Source organism: Mustela erminea, chromosome 21, assembly GCF_009829155.1.
Source record: "Mustela erminea isolate mMusErm1 chromosome 21, mMusErm1.Pri, whole genome shotgun sequence".
Taxonomy (NCBI): Eukaryota; Metazoa; Chordata; class Mammalia; order Carnivora; family Mustelidae; genus Mustela; species Mustela erminea.
In genome coordinates, this window is record NC_045634.1 from 15514375 (window position 1) to 15538847 (window position 24473).

Below are 24473 nucleotides of genomic sequence, written 5' to 3' on the forward strand. Positions count from 1 at the left end.
AAGAGGAGCATTGTGGGAACAGGCCATGGTCCGTGGCTCCCAGACAGGTGCATGTGTGGTGGGAATGAGGCATGACCTGAAGCCCGGGGTGTGCAATGAGGGAAGAGAGGTGGGAAAGTTCTCAGTCATGTATGGCCTTGAGAATTTGGTAGTGAATTTTGAATTATTCTAAGTATGTTGACGTGACATTGAAGGATTTAAACGATGACTGCATTGATTTGCCAAATTTTAATGGATTTTTAAAAAAGATTCATTTATTTATTTGACACACAGTGAGAGATCACAAGTAGGTTGAGAAGCAGGCAGAGAGATGGGGGGAAGCAGGCTCCATGCTAAGCAGAGAGCCCGATGCGGGGCTTGATTCCAGGACCCTGAGATCATGACCTGAGCCGAAGGCAGAGGCTTAACCCACCGAGCCACCCCAGGCGCCCCTGATTTGCCAAATTTTAAAAAGAATCATACTCTTCCTCTTTGGAGAACAAACTGTGGAAGCAATATACGGAGCAACAGTAAAATTCCGTGAGAGTAACACTGCAGAAGGAAAAGGAGAAATTAGGATGCTGGCAAGATTGCAGTGATGGGGAGAGAAGGTTTAAATCTGAGAGACTGATCTGTTAAATGGTCTAGAGGAAGAGGAACCTGTGGAGAGACAGATGAAGATACCACCAAGGGTGTCTGATGCCAGAAAGGTTGAAGGTGAAAGAAAGCTTAGATTTGGGCCCAAGGAAGGATGACTCTTCCCCTGACTTAGAAGAAAGGGAAAAGAAGGGAAGCTACTTAAGCTAATTTTATAACGGACTGTCGAGAAGTTGCAAATGTCTTCGTCTGTTTTCTCCATATAGTAGGTGGGAAGGTTCAGAATGGAAAAGGAAAAAAGCAGGGAAAATGGGAAAAATTGAGATTAGAAACACACTGAATGATTGCCAAACATTTTTAAAGCCCGATTGGAAACTGAGGTGATATATTTGATGACACAAGCATGTACCTGTCATTTGGCATAATCACTTATTGTCATGTGTTTCTATTCTTATGGTGGGCCTTTAACTATTGTCCCAACACTAGACATGTTTGATAGCCATGCCCAAAAAACACTGTATTATTATACCTAATTATTATTTTCTGTTAATTTTTTGTTTTCCTAAAATATGACTTATTTAACAGATTGTTTTAATGGGACAATGCTCATAATTATAATTAGATCAACATTTCACATCCATCACAGGAAAAAAGTTTCATATAAAGAAGTAAAGATAAGGGTGCCTGGGTGGCTCAGTGGGTTAAAACCTCTGCCTTTGGCTCAGGTCATGATCCCAGAGTCCTGGGATCGAGCCCCACATCGGGCTATCTGCTGTGCAGGGAGCCTGCTTCCTCTTCTCTCTCTCTCTGCCTACCTTTCTGCCTACTTGTGATCTCTGTCTGTCAAATAAATAAATAAAATCTTTAAAAAAAAACTTAGAAGACAAGTATATAAGAAAATATTTAACCTAACCAATCCTAAATGTGTACTTTTACTTTTTGTAATATTATCTGAATTAGCTTAGTGCAGAAAGTAATGTTGATTCGGGTACAAAGCTAAAAATAGAAATTTTTTTTCCAAATTTCTCAACTAAACAAGTGCAATGAGCATGAAGATTTCAAGAGCTTTCTTACTCCCGGATAATTTGATGTGCTTCATTGCCATGCACTTAAGCTTATGTGGACAGCAGGGGTAGTGATCTCCTGGGAAGAGTAAAATGATCCATGATAAAGAAATAAGGCAAGAACTGTGTTTCATTTAACAAAAATATCAGCGCAGACAGACTCTTATGCTTATACATAGCATATTCCAGAATACACTATGTAAATTAAAATGTGGATTGTGTAGTTTGTTCCAAGTATTCTCCTATTGCCCTCAGTCTTACTCCTTTTACAAGTTTTGTAAGCATGTGAAAAAGTGTGGGCACCCAAGTACCAGTTAGCACCACCCAAGGGGGAGAATGCGTCTTCTATATATTCAAGACTGGAATTGAATATTAAGGTAATGAATTAGAAGGGCTGTCTCAGCCAGCCTTGGAAAGCCACATTACCTCTCTGAGAATCCAGGAAATAACATGAAAGGAAAACCTAGTCCTAGGTAGGAGGTTTTAGTACTTTCACAAAATATTAGTATCACACTGATTATTTTCAGTGGTCTACCTGATAGTATGAGGATGTACATCTCATCTGGGGGGCATCAGAAAACACTGTTATCGTCCCCAAATATACACCACTCCAAAGTGTGTACAAAGAAGATCATAGAGGACTCTAGTTTCTATGCACACGTGGGGATTGGCAGGGGTGATGGTGGGGGGATTAGCCTGTGCGGCTACTGAGTTCTTTAGACTTTCTCCTACAACATTCTCTTTTTGCCAGTTCAGAAATTGTACCAGGTTTTGGCACACTAACCTTAGAAGCCTAATTTATTCTTTCTCCCCTAGAAATTGAATATTCGAAGGTACTTCTCAGTAGTCTTCTAAAGAAGAGCATAAATAGGTTTTACAATTTTTAGAAATTGAATGTTATGTGAATATAAAGAAAATCTGAAGCTTTATTCTAATTAATATTGAGTCCTCTGCCCAGAGGAAGAAAATGACCGCAGGACACTAAGCTATATTTCCTTATACTTAACTCCCAAACTTGACCAATACAGCAATTAAAAACGTCAATGGAGGCATCACCGTGTGTTATTTTACAGGAATTTGTAAGCATCTGCTATCAAACATTACCATTTAACTACAAAAATTCAAGTGGCTTATAGGAAATAGTAACCATAACCTTTATTTTTAATTTTATTCCTAACATCTTTCCAATTATTATATTTCCTTCTAATGTTGTACACAACTTCTAGAAGTACACCAATAAGTGTTGAATGCTGATTTAAACATGATTAATTTGTTTCATATTAAAATGGAGAATATATGTTTTAATATTTACCTTTTCTTCTTATTTATCTTCCTTCCTTCCCTCCTTCCTCTTTTTCTTTCCATTTTTTCCTCCTTGCCTTTCTTTCTTCATTTCTTCTTCCCATCAGAGGTCCCAAAAATGATCAAGTAAGTTTTCAGAAAATATATTCCTAACAAAGAGAATCTCCCCTGCCTATCAATCACCTAGCTCATGATTAAATAGGATATCACCATTCTATCTACTTGGAAACTTTCTGAAAAGGAATGCATATACGAGTTCCATAAATGCTCATAACATTAAAAAAAAAAAAAAAGGAATGTAAGAAATGGCCATAAAAGACTACTCTCCCATGTCTAGAATTCTGGGTTGAGTTATAAATTTTAGATGCTCTCAGTGATTATCATTCTCTTGCCTTTTTTCTACTATTGGAATCTAAAGTAAAAATAATGTTAAACTATAAAATAAGAGGAATGTAGGCATTCAGGTTCAGTTTTTCCTTGTGATAATTTTGATGTGCTTTGTATTTTGGATATAGATGTTCCTTCAAAAAGTGTCTAGTTTTGTATTGGATATTATTCTTGTCCTGCTGGTGTCCTAAGTGTGTGTTGAGTCTACCTATTTGGTTATCTAGCATTTATTTTCAAAACCATTGGTCCCTAGAGGAAGGGTTGTTCATACTTCTGATTCTCTGCCTCTTCCTAGATAAATCACTTCTTCATTGTCCAGAATTCTCTTTTGTGGGCTTGTGATATATCTGTAGACCGATCAGCAGAAATTTATTGAGCATCCACGGAGAAAGAGGAACCCTCCTACACTCCTATACTGTTGGTGGGAATGCAAGCTGGTGCAACCACTCTGGAAAACAGCATGGAGGTTCCTCAAAAAGTTGAAAATAGAGCTACCCTATGACCCAGCAATCACACTACTGGGTATTGACCCTAAAGATACAAATGTAGTGATCCGAAGGGGCACTTGCACCTGAATGTTTATAGCAGCAATGTCCACAATAGCCAAACTATGGAAAGAACCTAGATGTCCATCAAAAGATGAATGTGGTATATATATATGAATGATAAAGATGATGTGGTATATATATACAATGGAATACTATGCAGCCATCAAAAGAAATGAAATCTTGCCATTTGTGATGACGTGGATGGAACTAGAGGGTATTATGCTTAGCAAAATAAGTCAATCAGAGAAAGACAACTATCATGACCTCCCTAATATGAGGAAGTGGAGATGCAACATGGGGGGTTTGGGGGGTAGGAAAAGAATAAATGAAACAAGATGGGATTGGGAGGGAGACAAACCATAAGAGACTCTTAATCTCACAAAACAAACTGAGAGTTGCTGGGAGGAGGGGGTTTGGGAGAGGGGGGTGGGGTTATGGACACTGGGGAGGGTGTGCATTATGGTGAGTGCTGTGAAGTGTATAAACCTAGTGATTCACAGGCCTGTACCCCTGGCACTAATAATATATTATATGTTTATTAAAAAAATTTAAAAAAAGAAATTTATTGATCATCCAATAAAAGAAACTATAGTAGGTACTACATATAGGAAAAAGAAAAGGCAAAAAATTCCTTTTCCCTCAGATTTTTTAAAAAATTAAATTGCTGAAATGACAAATGATTTAGATAAAAAATGAATGATATAAGCCCCAGGATTTAAATAGACAATAAAACTCATTCTGGGTTCTATTTCTTTTGGAGAAATTCAGACTTGATCCATCTTGAAAGATAACTAAGGTGTTTTATAGACAAGGAAAAATGGACTAATTGTTCATGATATCTAAAAAGCATGGACAAAGAGAATGTACATATCCTGTTTGAAGGCTGGTAAATGATTAGCTGAACTAACGGCCTTTAAAAAGTGAACAGGGGGAAATAAGTATATTAAATACATTAATCCACATTAAAAAGGGCCTCAAGTACACTGCCAAGGAATTTGGTCTAAATGAGGAAATACTGAAGTCTTTTAACCAGACAAGGACATGACTAAAGCAGTGTTTCTGGAATGGCTTAGCAGCAATGTGCAGGGTATATTGGAATCAGGAGATCAAGCTATTTTACCCCACTTATTATTACCATTCTCTATATTATAAAGTTTTGGAACAAGTCAAAAACTCCCTTCATAATCTGAGGGCTCTCCAGCTCATTTAGAACGGAACTATAATTCTCAACAGCATGAACTCCTCTTGACAGCAGCTGTCAGATCAGGAAGCTTCCCTTAAAGCTATTCCACATGTTCACATCCCTGAATGGGCCTGCCATACCCAGGACACTACACAAGATGTTCACCTAAGGACAAAGTTTGCAATTCCAAACTGTTTCCCTTTGAACTGAAACCTTGCATTATATGAAGATGCCCTTGACTTTTAAGAGGTTTTCATACTATGATTCATACCTTTCTAGTTTCAGTAGAAGGTTCAATGTTCTTTTTCCCCAGGGTTCTGAAGGGATATTGCTTCCCACTATGTATTATCATAGATACCAGTCACTTTCATATGTTTCTCAAATTGATTCCACTCGGCTTTTAAATGCCAAACAATTATGAGTACCTGTGATAAAGAACAATTAAAGCAGTATTGTCTCAATTAGGTTGTCTGTACTTTTGACAAGATTCTAGTCCTCTAAGAATCAATAGACTCACTGAATGATATTTTATAGTGTAGTAGATGCTGTTAACTGTTTTCCAAAATTTGGCTCTTCGATTTCCTAGAGATTCAATTCCACTTGTTTTCAAATCTGCCTTAAAGTTAAATGTTGCCATGGAACCAGATTGAAACCAACAGAATGTGCTCAGAAGTAATGAGCATTATCTGAGCCTAATCCCTAAAATTCTCATGTATACTTGTCATGTTCTTCACATCTATGAGAAGCCAGAAATGTTGACTTCATAAATCCACGCAGAGGATAATATAATCTTTACTAACCCAGATTCCTAATGACTTTGAAGAGATACATCATCCCACTGTTGTGCCCACCTATCCACTACTAGTTCTTGATAATAAACCAATTTCTATTGCTATAGAAGTTCCAGTCTATTCTATTCTCTTGTACTTTGGACCACTGTGAATTTTGGGAACTATTTGTTATATAGAAGTTAATCTAGCATAATTATACACAGACAACAACTGGTTTGTTCTATTGTGAATAACACCAAAATGGTTTTAAAAGAATGCAAATTCTTGTAAAGTTTATTTTTAACAATACATTTATGTTTAGCAAACTTTAAGAATATAGAAACTAAAGGGAGCCATAGCTACATGATTTTTAAACATTTGACATATACAACATAATTGGGCATATTTAGATGACTAATCACTGTCAATGATTCCTTATTAGTTAATATGTTGGGTTAAAAATAACTTTGGTTAATTGACCAGGATTTCTTCAAATACATATGCAATATGTTGTGTATGCCACACAGTTACTTCTCATAACTATCCTTTCTAAAAGAAAGAAAAAAAGAAAATGTCCAAGATGCTAAAGGGACGGTTAAGACTACACATTTCACACATCTACCTCTACCTCTTTAAATATTAAGAAAAAAATGTGAACAGTGTTACACAATTATGTTCCATTCATAATTTCAGTCATTAAATTTCATTAAATTTGAACATCCACTTGGTAACTAGCTGATCTCTCTCTGTTTTCATCTCAGAGTGATTTAAGTGTTGTGAAAACACACATATTCTCTCCCTGCTTTTCTTTCTTTCTGTGTTCAGGTGAGGAGCATGATATAAAATGGACCTTTAGTTTAGAAAGTTGGGTTTTCATAGGGTGTTTGACAGCTGCAATTGAATAATATCTTTTCTAACACATTTTATTAATAAAATTCTTTTCTTAGAGCTAGCCTCACATTAGGCTTGGCTTTTTGTTGTTGCTGGTTGGGTCTTTTTTATTTGTTTTGGTTGATAATTAGAGATCACAGATGATGAAGTCAGTGGTCAACAATATTTTAAGATCTTTACTTTCAGGCACAAGTCTAATATTTAAAATTATACTTTGAAATAGTAGCCAATTAAAATTTAACATCAATACAAATGCAATAATAGTATTAACATATGTTTGATTTTCATATTTTTATGATAAACTTCCCTGCAATATCATGTGTGTGTGTTTGCTTGTATTATTTACTTGTGTGCTTGAATTGGCCTTTATCTCAAGAATTTTATGACTTCCTCACATTTATTTCATCTTAAGTCAGAGATGGTTTACATATATTTACTAAAGAATTTTCTTTTCGCTTTTTTTCTTTTTTTGCTTTTCTGTCCTCTTGTAGTGTTATTGATTATACAAGTGATCCAATTAAATGTGACTAATAATTGTGTTCTCATTTCTTATATAGTGCTGAAGACATATCTGTAATACACTGGTCAAAATACACTGCCAAACACCAACAGTGAAGTCATCTTAAATATGACATGTGAGACCCTATTCATTTCACTTAAATCATTTTAATGGATTCTTACATATACATTCTCATCAGTATTGAATCTAAACCACTTGTCGATATTTGATACTAAAGGATTAAGAAAATATGAGGACAACTAAGCAGTGAATCATTCAATCATCGTCCTGATTCCATCATTCTGTACCTAATAATAGAAATATAACTGTTCTTTCTCAGCCCAGTATTCCTAATAACAAATGCGAATTCCTTAACTCCTTTTTTTTTCCTTCAGTGTTAAACATTATTCAGTACTGTCATTTAAAAAAAAGATGACAGTGTAAAAATACTCTAATACTTAATTGATTTTATACTAGGAGAGCATTTTTAGATGAACAAAATTACCTTAGAAGAATGTAAAATATTTTTGCAGTCAAAAGAAGCCTGATTTTAATTATTATTATTTTTATTAATCATACACAACATAGATTAGATAATACAAAATATTAATTGGTACTTCCAGGGAAGACGACTGAGTAGGAAAATCTTAAGTTTACCTCATTCACTATTGCAACTAGATAGCACTCACATCAGTGTAAATAACTAAGAAAATGACTCAAAGAATGACAGAACAGACTATCCACAGTTAACTGTGGACAAGAGGCTACTTTGAAGAGGGTAAGAGAGGAGACATGGTCAGGAGACAAAAGGACCCATGGGACTGTCAGTGGGAGGGAGGAACCTCACTGGAGTGGAGAGGGGAGAAGAGTAAGTCCTCAAGTCAGATACCCCAGACATGGGAGGGTCCATGTGATGAACACAAATCCCTATAACATTTGGTTCTGAAAAACAGAGGGGCCCAATAATCAATGGAGCTTAATGCCTAATTACTTTAAAAATCAGTAGGCTCCATTTTTGGAAAGTGGAGGGATGGAGTTCCCACCCTTAAAGAGGCTACTCTACAAACAGACCCACAGTATATAGCATAGAAGCAGCTATTTGAAAAATGTGTGGGGTATACAGGAAGCAGATTTATTTTCTACTCTCAGAACAATGTGCTGGAGGGACAGGGATTGTTGGGAGACCTCTTCAAGAACAAAAGAGCTGTCAGGTGCCATTTGTCTCTTGTACCCCCAGCCTAAACACAACGATACTTGCAAGGACAAAATGGTGCCAATACTCACTATCTAACTTGTTAAGAGCATGCCCCACCCCTGCATTCTCCTGCAGAAATACTCCTCAGTCAGACTCCAGATCAGGTCTCCTTCCACAGCAGAGCTTACTTATCTTACTAACATTATAGGCCCTGCCCCTGCATTCTTCTGCAGATCTGCCAACTCCATCCAAGCCTGGGGAGGAGTTTTCCCTGGCAGCTGCAGATCCCTTCCCATAGCAGACCGCCATGGGCCTTGCTGACACTGTGTGCCTCATTCCCCTCATTTTCCTGCAGATCTGCCTCCTCCAATACCCCCTTAGCTGTAACCCATCTAAAACCATCACAAACCTGGCAATGCACAAGCAGCCCTGACAAGAACTGGCATTACCCCAATGTGAGTCCTGTAATATACCTGACAGAGAATTTAAAAAACTGGTCATAAAGACACACTCACTGGATTTGAGAAATGAGTGGAGAACCTCAGTGAGACCCTCAATACAGAGATAGAAAACATTAAAAAAGGACCAACTAGAGAGGAAGAACTCAATAACCAAAATTAAAAATACGTTACAGGGAATAAACAGTAAATTAGAGAAAGCAGAAGAGTGGATCAGCAACCTGGAGGACAGAGTAATGGAAAGCAATCAAGCTGAACAAAAGAAAGAGAAAAAAATAATAAAAAGTGAGGACAGATTAAGGAAACTCAGCAACACAATTAAGTATAAAAACATTCATAGGGATCCCAGAAGGAGAACAGAGAAAAGGGGGGAGATTTATTTGAAGAAATAATAACTGGAAACTTCCCAAATCTGGGGGGGAAACAGAAATCCAGATCCAGGAAGCACAGAGAGCCCCCAACAGAATCCACTGAAGGAAGTCCATACCAAGACAGATTGTAATGAAAAAGATAAAAAGATAAAAAGTGGGGCACCTGGGTGGCTCAGTGGGTTAAGCCGCTGCCTTCGGCTCAGGTCATGATCTCAGGGTCCTGTGATCGAGCCCCGCATCCGGCTCTCTGCTCGGCAGGGAGCCTGCTTCCCCCTCTCTCTCTCTCTCTACCTGCCTCTCTGCCTACTTGTGATCTCTCTCTGTCAAATAAATAAATAAAATCTTTAAGAAAAAAAAGATAAAAAGTAAAAAGAGAGAATTTTAAAAGCAGCAAGGAAAAAAAACCAAACACTTAATACAAGGGAAATACCATAAGGCTACTAGCTGATTTTTCAGCAGAAACTATAGGTAAGAAGACAGTGATACACAATATACAAAGTGCTGAAAGAAAAAGAAAAAGAAAAAAATATGTACAACTAAGAATATTCTATCCAGCAAGTCTACCATTCAAATGGAAGGAGAGATAGTCTCCCAGACAAACAAAAGTTAAAGGATTTCATGACTGCTAAACCATTCCTGTAGGAAATATTAAAGGAACTCTTAGAGTGGTAAAGAAAGACCATAACTATGAATAAGAAATGTAGAAAGCATAAATGCAATAAAATTAAATATATCTATAAAAATCAGTCAAGGGATTCGCAAAGTAAAAGGAGGTAAAGGATGACATTATATACTTAAAATTGGGGGGGGGGAGAATGTGTTCAAACTTAAGGGACCATTAAATTAATATACACTGTTATAGAGAAAATATGTAGTATAGAAGCCTAATGGTAACCACAAATCAAAAACTGGTGATAGATATGCAAAAAGTAAAGTAAGGAATCCAATTATATCACTAAAGAAGGGGAGCAAACCAAGAGAGAGGAGAGTGAGAGTGGAAGGGAACAAAGAAGAACTACAAAACCACCATAATACAAGCAACAAAATGGCAATAAGTACATACCTATCAAGAATTACTTTGAATAAAAATGAATTAAAGACTTCAATCAGAAGACATACGGTGATGGAATGGATAAAAAAAGCTCAAGACCCACCTATATGCTGCCTATAAGTGACTCAGTTAAGACCTAAAGACACATGCAGATTGAAAGTAAAGGGACAGAAAAGCATGTGTCATGCAAATGGAAGTGAAGAGAAAGCCAGGGTAGCAATACTTACATTACACATAATGAAATGGAAACACTGATAAAAGAAATTGCAGATGACACTAAGAGATGGAAAGACTCTCCATGCTTATGGATTGAAAGAACAAATGTCGTTAAAATGTCCATACTGCCCAAAGCAATCCACAGATTTAATGTAATCCCTATCAAAATACCAGCAGCATTTTTCACAGAACTAGAACAAATAATCTTGAGATATGTATAGACCCATAAAAGACCCTGAATAGCCACAGCAATCTTGAAAAGGAAGAAAAAACTGGAGGTATCACAATCCCGGATTTCAAGATATAATATAAAGCTGCAGTAATCAAAGCAGTATAGTACTGGCCCAAAAATGGACACAGAGGCTGGAGCAGAATAGAGAGCCCAGAAAAAAACCAATGTTTATATGATCAATTAATCTACAACAAAGGAGGCAAGAATGTGCAATGGGAAAAAGTCTCAACAAATGATGTTGGAAAAACTGGAAAAACTATAGGCAAAAGAATGAAACTAGACCAGTTTCCTACTCCATACACAAAAAATAAACTCAAAATGGATTAAAGAACTAATTGTGAGATCTGAAACCATAAAATTCCTGGAAGAACACAGGCAGTAATGACTTTGACATCACTTGTAGCAACATTTTTATAGATATGTCTCCTCTGGAAAGGGAAACAAAAGCAAAATTAAACTACTGTGACTACATCACAATTCAAGCTTCCGTATAACAAAGGAAACAGCCAACAAAACTCAAAGGCAATCTACTGATTAGGAGAAGATATTTGTAAATGACATACCAAATAAAGGGTTAGTGTCCAAAATATGTAAAGAACTTATACAACTCAACAACAACAACAACAACAAAACCAGAAATATTTCTATTTAAAATTGGGCAGAAGACATGAACAGATATCTCTCTGAAGAGATATACAGATGGCCAACAGACACAGGAAAAGATGCTCAACATCACTCATCATCAGAGAAATGCAAATCAAAACCACAATGAGATACTGCCTCAGGCTGTCAGAATGGTTAAAATCAATAAAACAAGAAACATCAAGTGTTAACAAGGATGTGGAGAAAAAGAAACTGAGACTGACAGTGGCTATGCAAACTGGCATAAGCATGGTGAAAACAGCATGGAAGTTAAAAAAGTTAAAAAATAGGGACACCTGGGTGGCTCAGTTGGTTGTGTCTGCTTTCAGCGCAGGTTATGATCCTGGAATCCTGGGATCGAGCTAGACTCCTTCCTGCCTCTCCCCCCTCCTCTTGTTCCTTCTTTCTCTCACTCTCAAATAATAAAAATAAATAAAATCTTTAAAAAACTTAAAAAATGGAATTACTATGTGATCCAGTAATTTCACTACCCAAAGAATACAAGAACACTAAATCAAAAAGATAATGCACCCCTATGTTTACTGCAGCATTATTTATAATAGTCAAATTATGGAAGCAACCTAAGTATCTATCAATAGATGAATGGATGAAAAAGAACTGGTAAATACATACAATGGAATATTACTCAACCATAAAAAAGAATGAAACTTTACCATTTGCAACAACATGGTTGGATCTAGAGGGTATAATGCAAAGTGATATAAGTCAGAGAAAGACAAATACCATATTATTTCATTCAGATGTGGAATTTAAGAAATGAACAAAGAAAACAAAGGACAAAGGAAAAAAATAGATTCTTAACTATAGAAGCAAACCAGAGCGGAGATGGGTGGGAAAGATGGGTGAAAGGTGATGGGAATTAAGAGTACACTTATCACGATGAGCACTGAGGAATGCACAGAATTGCTGAATCAGCATATTGTACACCTTAAACGAACATTATACTATAAGCTAACTATATAAGAATTTTTTTTTAAAGTAGGAGAAAAAAATTAATCGGCAATAATTAGTTTTTCCTATTTTTTTTTAAAGATTTTATTTATTTATTTGACAGAGAGAGATCACAAGTAGGCAGAGAGGCAGGCAGAGAGAGAGGAGGAAGCAGGCTCCCTGCCGAGCAGAGAGCCTGATGTGGGGCTCGATCCCAGGACCCTGGGATCATGACCTGGGCTGAAGGCAGAGGCTTTCGCCCACTGAGCAGCCACCCAGGTGCCCCAATTTTTCTTATTATATTTAAATTAAACACATACTATGTGTTGCTTACTAAATGCGGCAGATTTTATACGCTTCTATTGCAGTGCATATTTTGATTTTTTTAAGTCCTTGGAAGGACTCCTGGGATAAGCGGTATGCTTATGACCATGTTAATAGGAGAAATCTAAGCACTGTAGATTTAGGTAACATGTCCAAGGGTAATGACCATTAAACAGCTGAGCTGGGATTCACATGCAGGCAAGCCTGAGCAGACTTTAGGCTTTAACCACTATGTTGTGCTTACTTGTCACACATTCAAATTGTAATGCTTTCTCAATCATCAAGCAAGCAAGCAAACAATAATTAAATAACAAATATCACTACGCCTTTAGCTCTGGTTTCTCTACTTTCTTTCCACTGGCAGCTTTGTTACATATCTGTGCCTTGAAAACCAAATCAAGCAAAACGAAAGAAACGTGTCCTTTCACTCCTTCTCACAATCACACTTGATTTCTTCTTTGGGATTATTGTGTTTATTATTTATTTATTTTGTTCTTGTTTTGTTTTTTAAGGTTTGTTTTTAAAATCTTTAATTGTGGAGGGGCGCCTAGATGGTGCAGTTGGTTAAGCCTCTGACTCTTGGTTTTCCCTCAGGTGGAGATCTCAGGGTCGTGAGATCAAGCCCCCTGTTGGGGTTAATGTAGAGTCTGCTTAAGATTTTTTCTCCTTCTCCCTCTCCCTCTGCCCCTGTCCCATACATTCTCTTTCTCTCTCTCTAAAATTAAATAAATCTAAAAATTGTGATAAAGTGCCATAATAAAAAATTTAGCATGTTAACCATTTTTACATGTACAGTTCAGTAAGGTAATTACACTGATATTGCTGCGCAACCAATCCTCAGAGCTTTTCTCATCTTGCAAAACTAAGTCTCTCCATTTCTCCCCTCCTCCAGCCACCTGTGACTCTCATTCTACCTTCTGTCTACATGTTCAACCCTGGTGGACACTTAGGTTGCTTCCTGTTATTTGTTTTTTAAAGAACTTTTACATTCCTTATGCCTCAGCTGATGCCTGAAAAGCTCATAGAACACAAAATTTTACCACTAATTATATGTCTCCCTTTTGGAGTCCCACAGTACACTGGATAATCTGGGGTGAATGAAAACTAAGATTCCTGTAAGTTACAGACATTTAGTAATGGTTTCAAAAGTCAAATGTTTGCTTTAGTTCAGACTAGAAAAAAAGACAAGCTTGCTACCTTTTGGATATTAATTAAGTGTGGTTTGATTTCAGAGTTTTCTGTACAGTTGAACAATAACCAAAAATCCCATGTAAACCTATAAACAGAATCCTTAGTAATAGAACTAACCTGGGGGGTGGGAGGAGCTGAAGTTCCAGTTCTGTATATGCCCAAGCAAAATGGGTTGAAATGAATGTCTAAACCTCTATTTCCTACTTGTGAAAAAGGACGTAGGACTCAAGGCCCCTTGTGGCTCTCCTACTTCATGGACTGCCATTGGTGAATCCCTTGCTCAAAATGCCCATAAAGTGAGGTTCCAGGTGCTTCTCAGGAGTGTTGAAACTCACCTAGTATCTCTTCTCTAGAACAAATTTTGATTTGGCAAAACAAAGTTCTTAATCAAAGAGAATTTCTTCCATATAAATTTGCATTGAGAAAATAAATACTTGCAGACAGGAAATACTTTGCTGACAGGCAGGGATTTGAAAATGAAAGGCCCTATTGATAACACCTCCATGAGAAAGGGCATATCTTCTGGCTTGAAAGAGAAGTCTGTTTTCCAGGGCTGTCCCACAGCCCACCACCTCTGCTTTGAATCAGCATTCCTTTCCTAGATGCATCCCTTTCCAAAGATCACACATGTATATGTTTTGGACACAAGCACTGGGTCATAATTTCCCCTGTAATTCTAGACTTTATTTTCAAAATGGGAATTTTCAAGGGGGCAACTTGTGTGCAGGGTGCATTTGGAAAGTTCGAAAGGTTAAGTAGAGTATTAAGGAATTTTAAAGCCAAGGGACATATGGGTTGTCCCAAAGTATCCATTCATCATGAGCATATCATTTGACCCCAGGGCTCCAACTAATATATTGCATATAAAAAGTAACTTCTAGCTCTGTCCTCCTAGGACCTAGAAAAATCTGCACAGTATTTCCAAGAAACACACTCTCTTCTCTCATGCCATCTAGTTTTAGATTTTCATTTGTGTTACTCCTTGCAATACAGAGATAATAGCTTCAAAACAGGAAACTCCCAAAATGCTTCTTTTGAAATCCCTACTTCTTTAGACCAGTTTATACCAAAGCTCATAAGAACAGGCCAGGCCCACATGGGTTGTGTGCTTGTCAGCAATATTTCTTGTCCACTTGGTTAACCCAGTTAGATCAAATCTGAAAGAAAGTCAAGTTCTCTTGGAAACGAACCCCGAACAGATAAGTATAGCTAGCTCCACATTCTGAATGGCTTTTTGGTAACTTGTAAATCTCTAGCCAATACTCTGTGAGTGTTGAGTAACTGGATTTATGTTTTCAAAAAAAATTCATACCTTTAAAGGCAAATATTTTAGTAGAATGAAAATTTTATTTGTCAAAGTGTAGATTTAATCTCCTCAAGTCTCACCTTTCTTTGTTCTGCTGCTTTTCTCCAGAATGACTCCCACCCCGGATACCTGTGGGTATTAATCAAGATCATGCTTATCAAAGACAAACAACTGTAAATGCATTTCTAGGTACTCACCTGCTTATAATCATGCCATTTTCCTGGATAATTATCATATATTTCCTCACTGCAAGTCTTTCTTCTCACAACAACCTCCATGATGATCCAGCATCTGCAATATAAGAGAGTCAAACACTCAAAAACATAGGCTCCTGACCAAGAGAGCACAAATATGTGTCCTTCTGGCCAAACCAGCATCTCCTCAGAGAGTTTCCTGTAAGTAGAGCCTTATTTCACTATCAATTATTTCACTACCTGATTATGAAATGTCTGAATGGAGAAGTTCCACAGTTTACTAAATATTTGTCTCCTGGATATAAGAGTAAAGAAACATGCCTTAACCTGACTCTATATTCCAGGGTACTAAGGATCAAAGCTTTCTCTGAAGCCAACCTAGCTTCCTGCGGTGCCTTTACAAATGAAGTCCTAATAAAGTAGCCCTGGGATAATTCAGTACTTAATTGAACTAAAGGAAGTTTCAGTCAGTTATAGATCTACATGGGGAAGAAAGACCAAGTCTTGCTTTTCTTAAAAAAAAAAAAAAGTGCCAAACAGCTGCAATGCACTAACAAACCATGTATTTTTAAGTCACTGGAAAAGAAAACTAGATAATTTCTGAGATGGGCCTGGAGGCTAATGCACTGTATTGATCTTAACACTTCCCTGTGTGTTCACTTCCCTGAGTGTGGCTATCACATAATTCCCTGGTAGTGATTTGGTCCATGGATCATCAGAAATCACTTTAAATGTATTTTGAGTGACTGTGCCTGGTGTTCTTCATCATTATCAACAGACACTTCCTGAATGTTCTGAATGCTGGGATTACCATTAGCTGCTTCCACCCACAGCTATTTCCAAAACGAAAGCTCATTGACTGAAGAAGCCCCCGGGGAAGGAACAAACATTTTAGCTGTTGTTTTCATGGCAGATAGAGCCTACATTCCTGCATAGATCCCTGCTCACCCTCATTTTGCTGTATGACAATGACAAGCATGCTATTTTTTTTTCCTCCTGAATAAAGTTTTAATTCCACCTATAAAGAAACAAACAACAACAAAAAAGAGACAGAGCTCATTAGCAAATGTTACTTAAAATAATTTTTTTATACAGGATCCTTTCTACAAAATTATAATCACTGCAAACTAAATATATTCAACAGTAAAGTGAGCAAAATTAAGGACCAGTGCAGTTTTAATTGCTTAGGAGAAACACACACACACACACACACACACACACACACACACGCCCTAATAAGAAACCAAGAAAGGGATTCGATGATGGATACAATCCAAGCAATTTTACTAACATCAGAAAGGTGCCTTTAGATTTTATTCACAACCCGATACCTATCAATTTTAGGTATGACTAACTCAACCTCTTTCTCTGTGCGTGGGGAAAAGATGACAGACAGAGAGAAAAAGCATTGGTGATTTCAAAACTCTTTATAGAATAAACTTGAAAGTTAATGCAAATCACCAAAGTCACTCAAACTTGTACAGGATCCGACATTCCCTAGTAATGAACTGAACACTCTTGCAGTAATTAATATGTAAGGCATCAGTTAAGCCCTAAAGTTGTTACTCTAACCTGAGAAGACTTTAAACTCCCCTACCATTCACAGCTAAAAGGCCAACAAATAAATTACTACCTTAATATATTCACTGAAATGACCTGCAAGAGTTAATGGTGTTACCCAAGGGCCTATTTTACCTTCAGAACACCTTTGTACATAAACCGAATCTGATTCAATGTGAAAAGAGTCAGTCTCACTACACTCTTTTACTTTTTTTTTCTATATTGTAGAATTGTATATTTTTATTTCTATACTGTAGACAAAGAATTTTATCCTTAGAAACATAGCAATCTTGATAGAACAGCCAACGCTGATAGGAGGCTTGTTATTAATTTGATTCTAAAAGTGACATTTAATAACTCTTACAGTAAGTGTACATTGAAGTTCCTGAACAAAATTTCCAATTGCTAGTGCCTTTTGCATTTCATGGCTTTCACACTAGTGGCTTATTGGTGGAACAACAGATATCTTCAGTCTTCTTGCTCTCTAATTTTTAAAACAATCCTCGAAGGTAGGTTATTAAATTTAGCTATTTTTCAGCGAATTTAAGTATTGCTGAAAAAAGTTCTAAAGTAACTGAAGTAACAGAAAAATTAGGCAGATTCAAAATTAAAATAAGAAGGCATCAACTTTAGTGCTAGAATATTTTCTTTGATGTCAAAGTCAAGAACATGAAAGCATAATGTTTGGTACTCGCCATGCCCAGCAAAATACAGTCAGAGTTATGTCTTGTGATGACTTACAACGCCGAGTCCTCAGTCCTATTAGTTTGGCACTGTCTCACTAGTACCATGCCATTCTCACTTCAACATTTAAATAATAGCAACAGTAATGCTGGAAAAGTTTCCGAATATAGTTTTGTCTTTACAAGAGCAGACTGTGGTATTTCATTAATGTTTTAGTCCAAAGGAGATTTGCAAAATACAGTCGGCAGGATTAAAAAATAAATGCTAGGGCTGCATTTTAAAAGTGTGGCTTTTTAAAACCACTGCATAAATACAGATAAACTTTATATTCCTCCTTTACTGTTTACTAACTACATAGAAAGGAGGTGTTTAAAAGCCCAACAAGCTCTTATATTGCAGTTTCAGTTACTACATTTCTCCAAGGGTAAACAGAAATAATTAAGGTAATTATTGTTCGGCTCCTCTGGCAGCAAAGCGTGTGTTTATTTTAAGCAATAGATGTTCAAAAGATCTTTGAAAATGGATGATTCTACCTGAACCACAGTTTCGTAAGAAAAAAGGAAAAATATTTATCTGCAGCAAGATTTTTACAAGCCTGCAGCAGCCTTTCTTGCCCATGTAAATAGCTCCACTGCTGAAGAGCTGAGTCATTGTTTTTTTCTGACAGTCGTTTCTCACTAAGTAAATGAAAAAACATATATATATTTATATATATATATATTTTTTGCCCCCCAGAAGCCAACGTACTGTGGCTATTAATTAGAGTGTCTATGGGTGGCATTTGAGATGCTACCAGGCCAAACATTCTACACTGCGGGTAGGGTATCAAGTTAACCCCAGTGAGAAACTTCGGATGGGTCTTAGCATGCCAGCAACACTCCCAGTCCATTTTGGATTGCAGAATGAGGAATTTGAAGGACTATTAAACACTCTGTAAAATGCTCACAACAGATCAGCATAAAGCCTTTCAGTGCAGGTGTTCCCGTAATTGGAAAAAATGCTCTGTGTTCAATGGCCCCTCAAATACACCCTCTTCCCTGGCACTCCTCTGGGTTTTACAAAGCAGTTCCAGGAAACCCAAGTGCTGACTGGACTTTTCTGAATATTTAGGCTTACACATTTTGTGTAAAGTCAAGAGATGGGTTTTATTTTCCATCCGCCTTTCCTTAAGGAGCTGGCATCCCCGTCAGGAAGACCGGCATCTGGGGCTCTTTCTACAAGTCTGTTTGAAATCAAGGATCCAGATGCATGAAAAATTCACGCATGAGGAATGAAGGAATATGTTCCATGAAGAATATATTATAAATATTAGAAACTTTTTTATTTGCAAAACTATATTACAATTTTGAGCAAACTATGTTCACAGAGTAATCCATAGATTAATCCAAAGAACACGACTTCATGCTTTATCTGAATACTCATTGCATTGATTAGAAAATGCCTTGGATTGCTGAGCACAACCTTAATTTCTGGTATTTTTTAGATGATGTGCTTTGCAAAGAACCATCAAAAGCAGACGATCTGTTGGGCATTCAATAGGCAGAGTGCGTTCCATTCTTCACGCTCTCTCCTTAGCAGTGTAATACCTTTGTTTAGTGAGCCATATTCGCTGACTATTCTAAGAAGCATCTACTTGTCACTCTGCCTTTAGAGAAATCTGTAATTTGGCTGCATTGTTAAAAGCAGTGTTGCTTGTTTTTGAAAGAAAATCTTTTCCATCCTAAGCATCTCTTTTCCTTTCGCAGTTGCTGAAACAAGAGTTTATGAAACTCTTGAAACAAGATGCTATTGTCTTGCACAGCTCTCTGGACTCACTTATCTGCTTGAAAGCCAAACACCTCCTACAGAAGGACTACACATACAGAGAAATAGCTCTCTCTGAGAAAATAGCTCAGCATTGAAGACCTCATTAGTAAGAAACGTCTCACCAAATTAATTATCTGTTTTAGCTCAGGGCTCAAGAAACATAGGGTAGCCTGTGAAGTCCAAAGACTTCAAATATCAGAACATGGTATAGAAGGGTGCCTGGGTGGCTCAGGGGGTTAAGCCTCTGCCTTCGGCTCAGGTCATGATCTCAGGGTCCTGGGATCAAACCCCACATCGGGCTCTCTCTCAGCGGGGAGCCTGCTTCCCCCTCTCTCTCTGCCTGCCTCTCTGCCAACTTGTGATCTCACTCTCTCTCTCTCTCTGTCAAATAAATAAATAAAATCTTAAAAAAAAAAAAAAAAAAAAGAACCTGGAATAGAGAAGATACATTCCAAACCTTCTCACATATTCTTTCCAGATATTACATAACAAAATCTGAGACCGCACTTGTGATTTGTCATACTAATAACCAAATATAAGCAGTGGAAAAATCAGAAGTTAGTTTAGCTAAAAAAAATAACTAAAACTAAATTTAAAAACTTCATTAGTTATATAAATGAAATGGATCTTTTAAAGATGGAAAATCAGAACATCTCCACTCAACAGAACCAAAGTTAGACAAGGCCTTTCATGAGTACTTTGAATTCTCTTTATAAATTACAAAATAAAATAAATATGATAAAGAATGATGATAGTATATTTGATTTTGATAATAAGGCTCCTCACTGGAAACTTGTCTGGTCTTATGTATTATGTATTATGATATGATCAGGAACCCTCCTTGTATTTCATATTTTATTAGTTAAGTTGGTAAAAATCAAAGTTAAGTGCCTAAAGTATTTTGGACTTCACAGGCTACATACCAATACATATCAATTACTTTATTAAGTAAAACATAATGAACACATGTAAAAAGTAGAAATAGCCATAATAAAAAAACAAAAAATAAATAAATGTGGTTAATTATTTTTTTAAAGTTCAAACTAGCAATATACTATTTAAAGAAACACAATTTAAATATAAAGGAACAGACAGGTGAAACATACATGGAAAGAAAAATATAACCAAGATATCACTAAGAATAAGAAAACTAGTTTGGCTATACACTCTAAAAAAAAAAAAGTAGGCTTCAAGACAAAAGGTGTCTTCAAATAACCAAAAATAAGGATAAAAATTTGATAATCATGGAAGTTGAATGAAACAGGAAGCTATAAACAATTTTAAATGCATCTAATAATAGTATTTAAAAAAATGCATGGCAAAAACTGATAGAACTAAGGAGAGGAATAGGCAAATATTGATTTTAATACCTCTATTTCAGTAACTGCTGGAAAATTGGAAAAACATAAGGAAGAATTTAAAAAATATGACCAGCCAAATTGCATAACTGTTATTTATAGAACATTATATCACTACTTTAAAATATACAGTTTTCAAGTGAACATGGACATTTCAAGGCAGATAATAGGTTGATTAATAATTCAAACATTAATAACCTCTAAAGGATCAACGTCATTAAAAAGTATATGTTCTGATCTTCTTGCAATAGCAGTATTAAAATAGACATTGAAAATAGTTCAGTAGATTTAAAATTCCCAAATATGTGGGAATAAAAACAATGAATTTTTGAATTGCCCAAGGAAGAAAACAGAGGGGAAACTTAAAAATATTTTATACTTAATTATCTTTGAAAAGTATATTAGAAGAGAAATATAAAATAAATTACCTAAGTTTATACCTTAAAAAGCTACAAAAAGAAGAGTAAAATAAACACAAAGGAGGTAGAATAAAGGATTCAATAAAAATGAAAATAAAAATTAAACAGAAAGACTATTGATAATGGAGAAAACTAAAAAGATGAAATTCAATGTTTTGAGAGGATTAATAAAAATTGCAATATTAATCAAGCAAAAAGAAACAAAATAATCTAAAATAATTTACCAATATGAGTAATGAAAAAAGGGACTCTTCTTTATGTCAATAAATTCAACAAATTAGATACAATGGAAAAATTCTTTTTAAAAAACAAGTCACCAAAATTGACATAGCGAGATATAGGAAGAATGTGTGTATATTGAATTCATACTTTAAAGCTTTCCCACAAATAAAATACAGCTGTGAATGGCTTGCTTGGTAAATTCTATCAAATATTTTGTAAAGATATAACACCAGTCTTAAAAATTCTTTTAGAAAATAACAAATAAAGGAATAATTCATAACTTACCTAATAAAGCCAACATAGGAATGATATCAAAACCTGACAAAGATACTAGAAGAAAAGAAAACTGAAAAGAGGTACTAATGAATATAGACTCAAAGGCTTAAAAAATAGAAACTATAATCCAGTAATCGGCAAAAAGCACATTGGCCAAACGAGGTTTACTTTAGGATCTTAAGCAAGACTGTTTAAACATCCAAAAATAAACTGATGTACCCAACACATTAAGACAAATAAGGGAAAAAAGATATTATCCTTTCAAAAGGTACAAACAAATCATTTTACAAAATTATTGGATATTAAATTTTAAATATCCAGAAAGTTAGGAAAAAAGGGAAATCCCCTGATCTAACAAATGGAATCTAAAAAAGCCCTATAGTTAACATCCTACTAAATGCTAAAATGTGCACCCTTAAAATCTATGCCATTTATTATAGAGAAATTAACTCTAAAATATATCTGGTTAAATGTTTTGTATGTGTTTAGATACTTAGTTATATTCATCAATTATTTGTTCAGTGTAAGTAACACTCACATACTCAGAAGTAGGCTTATTAATCGTGTTATTCAAATCACCTATATCTTTGTAAGTTTGTCAGGGATAGATATACAATTTACTAAGAGATATTTTATATCTCCTAATTTATTTCAGAATTTTTATTCTTGCATGTAATTCTATCAATTTTTACTTATATATTTTGTCTGAGTTATTAAATGTATTGTAGCTGATTATAAAGGCAGCCACAAATTCTCCCTTCCCTGAATTTACACCTTTACGATGGATGTTTCAGGTCTATTGAGAGTTGAGAGGACCTTTTGCCTCACACCTTGAATCTGGTTTAAGCTTGTGACTGGTTTTGACAGATGGGACAAAATTAATAAAAGGAGAAATGAAGGAGATTAACAAAAGCAGAAACCTGACAATCCCTGGTGCACTGGCCCTCTCCTTTCTTGGTCCTGTTTGGATCCCTGTTACCAGGGTTATGTGCAGAAGCTAAGGACAGCCTGTGGTATGATGAAAAGCAGATGACCCTGCCACTCTAGTCATTCATATTGAGAACCACAGGGATGAGTCCAACTTAAATGGTCAGCCCACTGAGTGATAAAACAAACGTAAATAATGTCAATAGTCTTATTTTTTTTTGTTTTGGAAAATATGTTTATTGATAAAATATTTATACTGATGTTAATGGCTGATTATTGTTACTGGAAATGAATTAAAACAAAATGTTTTTAATTTTTCTCAGTTTTACTTTTCAATATGCTAAATATCAATATATATAACTTCAAACAAATAAAACACTTTTGGGTTTTCTTCAATAATTTTTAACAGTGTAAAATAGTCCAGGGGTGTCTGGGTGGCTCAGTTGGTGAAGCATCTGCCTTCTGCTTAGGTCCTGGGATGGAGCTCTGCATCAGCCCTGGGAGGGAGCCCTGCATCCCTGAGCAGGGAGCGTGCTCTCTCTTGCTCTCTCTTGCTATCTCTGTCTCACTGAAATAAATAAGCAAAATCTTTAAAAAATTTAAAAAAAATTTAAAAATTTAAAAAGGGTATAAGAGTCCTAACACCAAAAAGTTTGAAAACCTGTTAGATTCTTCTAATCTAAATTAGATACATTTAGACAATTTTGTTTTCATACTGTCTTCATGTATTTCATCTATTTTCCTAACTATACTTTATTCTGTAAAATTTCTCAAGAAAATTTTTCTAGTTCACTGGTTCTCTTTTCAGTTGTGTCTAATTTACTCTTTAATCTTTCCATTGATTTATAAATGTCAATAACTTTTTCAAATGAAGACATTTTATATGTCATGTCTGATATTTCCACTATATAACGTCCTTGGTGTTATAAGTCTGATATGATAGTCCTTGATTACTCATATATAGTTGTTATTTTTTTAACATTAAATTTTATTCATCCAATCCTAATTCTCATGAACACGGAGGGCCTGGATTAAAGATGATATTCATTAAAGGGATATCCCTTTATTCTTTTTTTTAAATTATTTTTTTAAAGATTTTATTTATTTATTTGACAGACAGAGATCACGAGTAGGCAGAGAGGCCGGCAGAGAGGAGGAAGCAGGCTCCCTGCTGAGCAGAAAGCCCAATGCGGGACTCAATTCCAGCACCCTGGGATCATGACCTGAGCCGAAGGCAGAGGCTTTAACCCACTGAGCCACCCAGGGGCCCCATATTCCTTTATTCTTAACAGGAGGTGCTACCCATCTGTAAGTACCTCAAGTTTATTATTATAGATGAGATTTCCCTGACTGGGCAGAGAATGTAAATTCAAACCACAGATCCTCATAAAGAAAGGCTTTACAATTCTCAGAGAAAAATTAGTATCATCAATTTTTTTTCTCTCACGTGGAACCTAAAAAAAAAAACCTAATTTTTCTAAATTGGTTCTATTAATTCCAAGAGAACAGTTCTCAGCTTAACACTTATTCTGAAGTTATAGCACTTTTTGTTGCCCCTTATTTGTCTGGCATTTTCAGATTTAGAGTCTCCTCAGTGCAACTAAATTCTAGTGTCCTTTTCCCATCACAGGTCTCTTTCCCTACTAAAGTCCTTTGCATTGAAGGAAGTCCCAATCTCTATGTTTATTTACCATTCTGGTATCAGTTTACTGTCTTTGGAGAGAAGCAGGGTACAGAGGCCCTTGGGGATCTCCATCACCTTCTTGTAAACTCAGCAAAGCATTTAAAAGTTATAGGGCACCTGGGTGGCTCGGTTGGTTGAGCAACTACCTTTGGCTCAGGTCACGGTCCTGGAGTCCTGGGATGGAGT

The 24473-nt window shown here is 36.0% G+C and overlaps 1 long non-coding RNA gene across 1 annotated transcript in view; it reads right to left on the minus strand.

The window, feature by feature from the left end:
* Window positions 1–24473, minus strand: part of LOC116581933 — a 213632-nt gene that overhangs the window by 28303 nt on the left and 160856 nt on the right. The window contains exon 4 of the long non-coding RNA XR_004282307.1: window positions 15355–15448. This is a non-coding gene — a long non-coding RNA (uncharacterized LOC116581933). The remainder of the gene's footprint in view (window positions 1–15354; window positions 15449–24473) is intronic.